This window comes from Manihot esculenta, chromosome 4 (assembly GCF_001659605.2).
Source record: "Manihot esculenta cultivar AM560-2 chromosome 4, M.esculenta_v8, whole genome shotgun sequence".
Taxonomy (NCBI): domain Eukaryota; kingdom Viridiplantae; phylum Streptophyta; class Magnoliopsida; order Malpighiales; family Euphorbiaceae; genus Manihot; species Manihot esculenta.
The window spans coordinates 14,856,269-14,865,537 of record NC_035164.2 but is presented as its reverse complement, the minus strand read 5'-3'; positions in this window follow the sequence as shown (position 1 = coordinate 14,865,537).

The window sequence follows — 9,269 nt, the reverse complement described above, 5'->3', positions numbered from 1 at the left end:
TCTGTTTGTATAAATATGCCTAGTAGCACTAGAGTCTACTACCCATTCTTGCACATTAGCTACAAGAAAATTTTGAGAAATGACCGCAGCAATAATGTCATCTCTTTCAACTAAATTCACTTTTGGTTTAGGAGGATTGTCATTTATCACTCTTTTCCTGCACTGAGGTGCATGATGATCCAGCTTACCACATACAAAACAATGTTCTTTCTTTTAAAAGGTGGGATTATGAAACTTAGGTTTGTAATCAGGTTTCTTATTTTCGTATCTATTATTTGATTTGTGTACTTTTCCTTGTACAAGATTTGCTCTTATAGCCAGCTCTTTACCTTTTACAGCTTTAAGTTCCCTCCTGTTTGTATCTTCAATGATGATATGGATGATGAGATCTGACAGTGTCAACTGCTTGTGCTTGTATTTTAATTGTTGCTTGTAGTCACTCCAGGAATTTGGTAATTTTTCTATCAGCAGTCCAGCCATAAATTCATCTTGTAGAATGATGTTTTCTACTCTAAGATCTTCTAGAAGTTTATGGTACTCATTGATTTGCATTTTGATGTCTTTTTCTTCAATCATTTTCCATTTATAAAAATTGCCAATTATAAATTTTTATTTTCCAGCATCCTCAACGGTATATTTTAGGTTCATTGAATCCCATATTTCCTTGGCTTCCTTGTAGGAACAGTAGACATCAAAGACATCATTAGAAAGAGTACTGATAATTGTATGCCTACATACCTTATTAGAATAGATCTAGACTTCATGCAACTTTGGATCAACAGTAGGTACAGGTCTTGATTTTATAAGTGCTGAAGCAATGCCATGCATGTCAAGTATTTAAAAAGTTCTCTTTTGCCATCTTTTAAAATTCTGACCCAAAAAAACTTCAATTTTCAATATGTTAGGAAAAGGTTTGGCGTATGGAACAGTAGGCAGAAGAGAAGCAGAGACAGTGACAACGTTTGGTTCCATCTGTGTAAAGTTTGTTAAATCCTTAAGATTGTTGGAAAAACAGGATAAAATAATAAAACCTGAGTCATGTTGGACACTGTCCTTAAGGATTTATTTTGTAATCCACCAGGATTAAACATGTTCTTATAGGATTTAATTTTCATGATCAGAACAACAAGGATTTATCCTTAATTTATAACTCAGCAGAAAACATAGAGAATAGAGAATAAAGTAGAAAAATGATATTGCATTTCTTTGTAAAAATGGAGGCTATTTATAGTGGAAAAATGGTTGTTGTAAGCGGTTATAAAAATCTTGAGATAATATAATAAAATCATAACGATCAGATTTAATATTAGATTTAAATATCAAACTTGCAACACCCAAAAAAATCTCATAAATAAAATCTTCAACGATCATAAAATCTTCAACGACCACAAAATCTTTTAAAATCTAAACTAACTTTTCAATAAGTATCACATTAGCTTTGTATTCATTGACTGGTCAATTATGTTTATCTTTGGATAAAACATAATTATGGACATAAAAGAAAATAATTGAGATTATATGGATATTTAATGTTATAAATGATATAGGGTATTGCATACTACAACTACTCTGAATTTCGCTATTCAAGTGGTAATATTGCTCTAATAGACATATAATATTTGAGCTCTCGAAATATGTACAGGTCATATAGTTTATTTATTAAGTATAAAAATTACGGTGTATATATCATCATTCTCTATCATGTATGAGTAGGAGATAAAAGAAATTATACAGTCAGGATAAAGCTGAAAAAAATCTAAAATAAGGTTATAAATCTTATTTATAATAATCCAATTTTAATTTATTTTATATAAATTAAATAAAAAAATTTAAATTTTAAATCTTTAGCAGCATGTAACTGCTTCTACGTGGGTGGTGGACATAATTGCCCACCAACTCCCTTTTCTCTCCATCTATGGTGAATGAGATGAGTAGATTACTCTCTCTGTGTTCTATAAAAAAAAAAAAAAAAATCTCTGCTCTCTATTTCTCAAAGATTATTGAGTATCAAAACAATTTATTTTTGGAGAACAAAAAGTTTGCTATTAATTTTTTTTTTGAGTTATTTTATGTGGATGTTCGGTTATTTTCTGTGAATGTCGGGCTATCTTCTGTATGCATCAGGTGACCTTCCATGTTCGTGTGGAACAAAAGATATCGACAGTAAAATCTGAAAATATCTAGATACTTGGATTATTGTGGAATACACTACAATTTCATATAACAATTAGACTATAAATTATATATATAGTTCATAAAAAATCGTAATTATGTATGAATTATGTGATATAAGATAAATTTTAGGGTGTTGTTTAGTTTATTTGGATCGTGAAAAATTTATGAAATTTCCAACAACACGAGAAGGGAAGAATTATAAATTTATTTTATTTCTTTTTATTTTATCTTAAAATTTTTAATTTGATTGGTTAATGTGTATTAGTGTTTTATTTAAATTCAAATTGGTGAAAGAATGTCCTGGCAGAGTCATCTACTGGCAAAACCAGACCTGCACTCCTCGATCGCCTAACCTTTCCGAGACCACACCCTTGTCTTGGGATTAGGTGTAATACCCGGCTAGACTCCGGTATCGGAATTCCTACCGTCCGGTGAAATCCTGGATGTCGGAAACCTCTAGAAGGGTAAAAGTATGTTTTTATGATATGTTTTCATGTTTTTAATAATTTTGAGTATGTTTTTAAATGAGTTTTTGCATGAAAAGTCTTTGGAGGAAAACCCAGGTTCGGCCGCCGAAAGTCAAGTTCGGCCGCCGAACATGCATGCGTTTTGGAGGCACGTTAGGCCCCCGAAAGCATGAGTGAGGGAAGTCCAGGTTCGGCCGCCGAACCTCATGTTCGGCCGCCGAACATGGCATGCATGCGGAGGCACATTCGGCCCCCGAACGTGGTCTGGCCAGCCACTATAAAAGGGTCCCTTAGCCGAAAACGGGCAAGCTTTTCCCCATTTTCGGCCGAGGTGAGCTTTCCGCCGTCCCTCACCCATTTTTGACGTTCTTCCTCTAAATCTTTCAAGATTTTCACTTGTTTTCACTTGGTTTGGAAGATTTAAGCTTTTGAAACAAGTTTTGGAGCTTTGGGAACTCAGGAACTCATTTTCGTGGATCTCCAAGTTTAGGTCGTCTCCCTCTCGATCTTCAAGAGGTAAGAGCCGATCTTAAGCTCCTCATGTGTTTTAAGTAAGTTTTAAGTGATTTTATGGGATAGAATGGCATGTATAGGGTTGTATGAGTTTTTAAGCGAATGTTAGGTTTTATGTGATTTATGAACAATGTGGCATGTTTGAGTATGCTTGAAGTGTTGTAGTTGGGGTATTTGATGTTTTGAGGCCCCTAGGATCTTGTATGCATGTTTTAAGTGAGGTATATGCATGATTGGTGAGTTTGGAGGCAAAAATGCACAGAGGAACCGAGTTTCTGCCCTTTGGCAGAAACCAGGTTCGGCAGCCGAAGGCACTTTCGGCCGCCGAACATGGCTGGGGAGGCAGGCCTTTCGGCTGCCGAAGTTGCCCCCGAAAAGAGACTTTCGTCTCTGTCTGGGACTTTCGGCCGCCGAAGGTGCCGCCGAACCTACCTGAGTTTCGTCTCTGTCCAGGACTTTCGGCCGCCGAATGTGCCGCCGAAAGTGCCCTGTTCAGCCACTTCATGCATATCTCTATGTGATATTTTCAGGATGTTTTAGGGGGTTTTTGGGGTATTTATGAGAGTTATGTTTGTGTATGTTTGGTCCCTCATTGGAGTCCACCTGTGTAGGTTCGGACCCGAGGAACCAAGGACCCCAGCAGTGAGCCAGCTGCTACAGATTTTGTCAGAGTCAGCCAGAGGTGAGTGGAACTAAGCTTAACCTTTTTAAATTAAGAAATGAAATGCTTTTATCATGCTTCATGCATCATGTTCATATTATAGGTTGTTTGCATTAGAATTCACGACTATGCCGCATTGTATTGTTGTGATGGATGATAGTGGATGGACATTAGGATGATTCATTAGCCTTCTATATACGAAGTCCTGTGGTGCCCATAATAGGGCCGGGCAATACGAAGTCCTGTGGTGCCCATAATAGGGCCGGGCAATAACTCCGAGTATGAAGTCCTGTGGTGCCCATAATAGGGCCGGGCAATACGAAGTCCTGTGGTGCCCATAATAGGGCCGGGCATGGAGTTGAGGGATTTTTGAATCAGTCCATCCGTGATGTGATTTGTTTGTGCAGTGACGCATTTCATGATAGCATGTTTTAAATATTCTTTTTATAGTTCTACTCACTGGGCATCTAGCTCACCCCTCTCCCCTAACCCCCAGGTTTGCAGGTACGGGATAGATAGAGAAGGCAAGAAGAGAAAAAGTCATATGTATGTAATAGTTAGTTTGTGGACATGACAAATGTATTATGATGACATGTAAAAGATTACAGTATGTATGTAATGAGGTTATTGAGGATAGAGTTGTGTTTGACCATAGTATATTGTTAATCCCTTTTGTATATACATGATCTTATGTTATGATGTTTATGTAAACTAACTCAACACAGGTTGTTTAGCCTTTAAGGCTTGATGAGATCCCACAGAGGGACTATGTTATGTATATGTTCAGAGTATGTACAGGTTGAGTTAGTTGATGACAGTATGTATGAAGAAAAGTTTTAATTTTTATGCATGTTGTTGATCATGTATGGGATTATACAGGTTTACAGGTTATATGTCAGGCTTGCTACGGGTCCCGGCGGCCTTAAGTCGACCCGGATCCTAGCGCCGGTAGCGGTCCGGTTTTCCGGGTCGTTACAGAATGGTATCAGAGCCCTAGGTTCATATGGTCGGACCTAGAGTGTCGGGCTCATAGATGTTATAGAAGGTCAAGCACAATAGGAAGGTCATGTCCACTAGGATAGGATGTTGAGTCCTGTCTTGTATGATGATGTGAAATGCCATGATTTTGTACATGTGCATTGATGATATGCTATGCTATGTGATGTATGTGATGAGGGTTCATGTGTGCCCACATGAACCATATGATGCTAATGTTCGCTTGTTATGAGCTGTTTTTCAGAGAATAGGATGAGAGGAACTCGTCGATCTGCGCGATTGACTGGAGTGCCACCTGAGGATGAGGGCACGAGCGCCCGTCCTCCTACATTGCCTAGGGCAATGTCTTGTAGAGCCAACAGAGAGAGAGTGTCAAGGGACACTAGAAGGTCTTTTGATGCTAGCAGAAGGGGGACAAATAGAGGAGGAAGTTCTTCAGATGTGAGGGAGGTTATGGAAGAGGATCAGAGGAGGGATGGGAACCTGGATGTGAGCATACAGGAAGAAGGGACAGGGGAGTCTCAGGGAGGCGTTCAGGCCTCGGGGTATGGTTTTCCACCCCATTATCCACCCTTCCCACAGGGTTCAGGGTATCCGATGGGAGGTACATCGGATTACTCCAGCTTTAACCCCTACCCTACCTACATGCCTTATCCACCTTTCTATCCACCCTATACACAGTACCCAGCTTATCCACCCTCACCCTTCTATCCAAACCCGGCAAACCCCACCTCGGGGAATGCTGCACCTCCACCTCCACCACCTACAGAACCAGCAACCCCAGTTACTCAACCTCCTAGACCTAGCTCAGTTGATGGGAGCAAGGTAAAGATGACAGACTACCTCAAGCTAGATGCTCCCAAATACAAGTCAGGGGATGACCCCTTTGAGTATCTGAGAGTGGTGAAGACAATAACTGATGAGCTAGGGGCAAGTGACAGCAGGGCCATTCAGATGGCAGGGTTCACTTTAAAGTGCAAGAAGGCACGGGAATGGTTCAAGTGTTATGTGGACCCGAGACTAGACGGTATGACATGGGAAGAATTTGCGAATGAGTTCGCTGGATGGGCTTTTCCAGACAGTTCTAGAGAACTGAAGATGATTGAGTTTGAGCAACTGAGGCAGTCAGAGCACATGAGTGTAGAGGAGTTCACGGATAAATTCTTGGAGCTATTGCCTTTTTCAGGGCAAGCTCTAGATTCAGATACGAAGAAAGCCAAGAAATATGTCATGAAGCTGCATTCCAGGTACTCCTCATTGGTTCAGTCAGCTGAGAGAGAAAGTTTCCACACTGTGGTGGATATGGCTCGAAGAATGGAAGCAAGTGCTATAGTTGAGGGGTCAGTGAAGCAATCAGTGACCCAGTCTTCAGGGGTTAAGACCCCAAGCAGAGGAGGACCAGGTTTCTCTTCTCAGAGCTTAGGTAAGAAGAGGTGGGATAGCACCACTAAGAAGCCGAAGAAGAATAAGTTTTGGAACAAGTTGAAATCCGGTCTGGGATTTGGCGGTGGCTCGAGCTCAGGCTCAGATGGTACAGAATGCCAGAGATGTGGAAGACCGCACAGGGGAGTGTGTCGAGCTGGGACTAATGCATGTTTCAGATGTGGACAGGAGGGACACATAGCTCGGGATTGTCCTAGAGCGCCTTTTATGGGCCAGCCCCAGCAGACAGCTTCTGGTAGTGTGGCACAGCCAGCAGTTCCAGCCACAACTCAGGGTAGTGGCAGAGGTAGAGGGAGAGGGGCAGCCTCTTCTTCTGGTTCCCGAGGTGAAGGTCCATCAGCTCCAGCCAGGATCTTCACCATGACACAGCAGGAGGCTAACACATCCAACACCGTGGTGTCAGGTAATCTCGTCATTGGGTGTTCTGATGTGTATGCATTAATGGACCCGGGTGCATCTCATTCATTTATTGCTCCGAGAGCTGTTGAGAGGTTAGGTCTGATAGTCTCTGGGTTAGAGTGTCCCCTATGGGTCAGTGGACCCAAGTGTGACCCGTCAGTGGCAGTGTCAGTCTGCCAGTACAGTCCAGTTTTTATTGAGGGAAGATGCCTCTCCGCCGACCTTGTGGTTCTAGATTTGACAGACTTTGACGTCATTCTAGGGATGGATTGGCTATCTACCCATGGTGCTACCTTGGACTGCAGGGACAAGGTAGTCAGGTTCAGAGATCAGAACGGGTCAGAGGTCGTCTTCAGAGGAGACAAGAGGGGCACACCTAGAGGTCTGATATCAGCTCTTCAGGCTCGTAGGTTGCTTAGGAAGGGATGTCAGGGGTACTTAGCTCATGTGAAAGAGCTAGACAGTCAGGTCAGGGAGCCGGCCTCGGTGCCAGTTGTCAGAGAGTTTCAGAATGTCTTTCCTGATGAGCTTCCAGGTTTACCACCTGCTAGGGAGATAGAGTTCGAGATAGAGTTGATGCCTGGAACTAGACCGATCTCTATCCCTCCCTACAGGATGGCTCCAGTCGAGTTAAAGGAGTTGAAAGAGCAATTGCATGAGCTGGTAGAAAAGGGTTTCATCCGACAGAGTACCTCACCTTGGGGTGCTCCGGTCTTGTTTGTGAGGAAGAAGGATGGATCCCTTAGACTTTGTATCGACTACAGGCAGTTGAACAAAGTCACTACCAAGAATAGGTACCCATTGCCTAGGATCGATGATCTATTCGACCAGCTAGCCGGAGCGGGTTGTTTCTCCAAAATAGATCTAAGATCGGGGTACCATCAGCTAAGGATAAGGGATGAGGATGTGCCAAAGACGGCTTTCAGGACCAGATATGGGCATTTTGAGTTCCTTGTGATGCCGTTCGGGTTAACTAACGCCCCTGCAGCATTCATGGATCTCATGAACAGAGTGTTTAGCCAGTACCTGGATCACTTTGTTATTGTCTTCATAGATGATATCTTAGTGTATTCCAGGAATGCAGAGGAGCATGCCCATCATCTGCGGTTGGTCTTGCAGACTTTGAGGGAACATGGCTTGTATGCCAAGTTCTCTAAATGTGAGTTCTGGCTGAGGAGCATTTCGTTCTTGGGGCATGTAGTGTCAGAGAATGGTATTGAGGTAGATCCCAAGAAGACAGAAACTGTGGCTAACTGGCCTAGACCCACTTCAGTGACGGAGATCAGGAGTTTCTTGGGTTTGGCAGGTTACTACAGGAGGTTCGTTCAGGACTTCTCAAAGATAGCAGCTCCTCTTACCAGATTAACCAGAAAGAATCAGAAATTTCTGTGGACCGACCAGTGCGAAGAGAGTTTCGAAGAGCTTAAGAAGAGGTTGACTTCAGCACCAGTGTTAGCTCTGCCATCTAGTGGAGAGGACTTTACAGTCTTTTGTGATGCGTCCCGTGTGGGACTGGGTTGTGTGCTTATGCAGAGCGAGAGGGTAATTGCTTATGCTTCTAGACAGCTAAAGAAGCATGAATTGAATTACCCCACACATGACCTTGAGATGGCAGCAGTAATCTTTGCACTCAAGATGTGGAGGCACTACCTCTATGGGGTAAAATGTGAGATCTTTACAGATCATAAGAGCCTACAGTACATCCTGAGTCAAAGAGATTTGAATTTGAGACAGAGGAGATGGGTAGAGTTGCTGAGTGACTATGATTGCAAGATTCAGTATCATCCGGGTAAGGCGAATATCGTGGCAGACGCCCTAAGCCGGAAGTCACTAGGCAGTCTATCCCACATCACGGCAGAGAGGAGACCAGTGGTGAAGGAATTCTACAAGCTTATTGAGGAAGGTCTACAGTTGGAGTTGTCTGGTACAGGTGCCTTAGTGGCCCAGATGAGAGTAGCACCCGTGTTTCTGGAGCAGGTGGCTCAGAAATAGCATGAGGACCCGGAGTTAGTGAAGGTTGCCAGGACTGTTCAGTCAGGCAATGATAGTGAGTTCAGATTCGACAGTAAGGGGATCCTCCGCTATGGGAGCAGACTATGTGTACCAGATGACATTGGGCTAAAAGGAGACATTATGAGAGAGGCTCATAATGCAAGATACAGCATTCACCCCGGAGCCACCAAGATGTATCAAGATTTGAAGAAAGTTTATTGGTGGCCAGCTATGAAGAGAGAAGTGGCACAGTTTGTGTCAGCCTGCGAAGTATGTCAGAGGGTGAAGCTGGAACATCAGAAGCCGGCTAGAATGCTTAACCCGCTACCTATTCCAGAGTGGAAATGGGAGAATATAGCTATGGACTTCGTAGTGGGGTTACCGGCGGCGTCCAACAGAGTGGACTCCATATGGGTGATTGTGGACAGACTCACCAAATCTGCTCACTTCATTCCTGTCAGGAGTGGCTATTCTGTGGACAAGTTGGCGCAGGTATATGTGGATGAGATAGTCAGACTGCATGGGGTTCCTGTTTCGATAGTGTCAGATAGAGGGCCCCAGTTCACCTCCAGGTTTTGGCGGAGTCTGCAGAATGCCATGGGTACTAGGTTGGATTTCAGTAC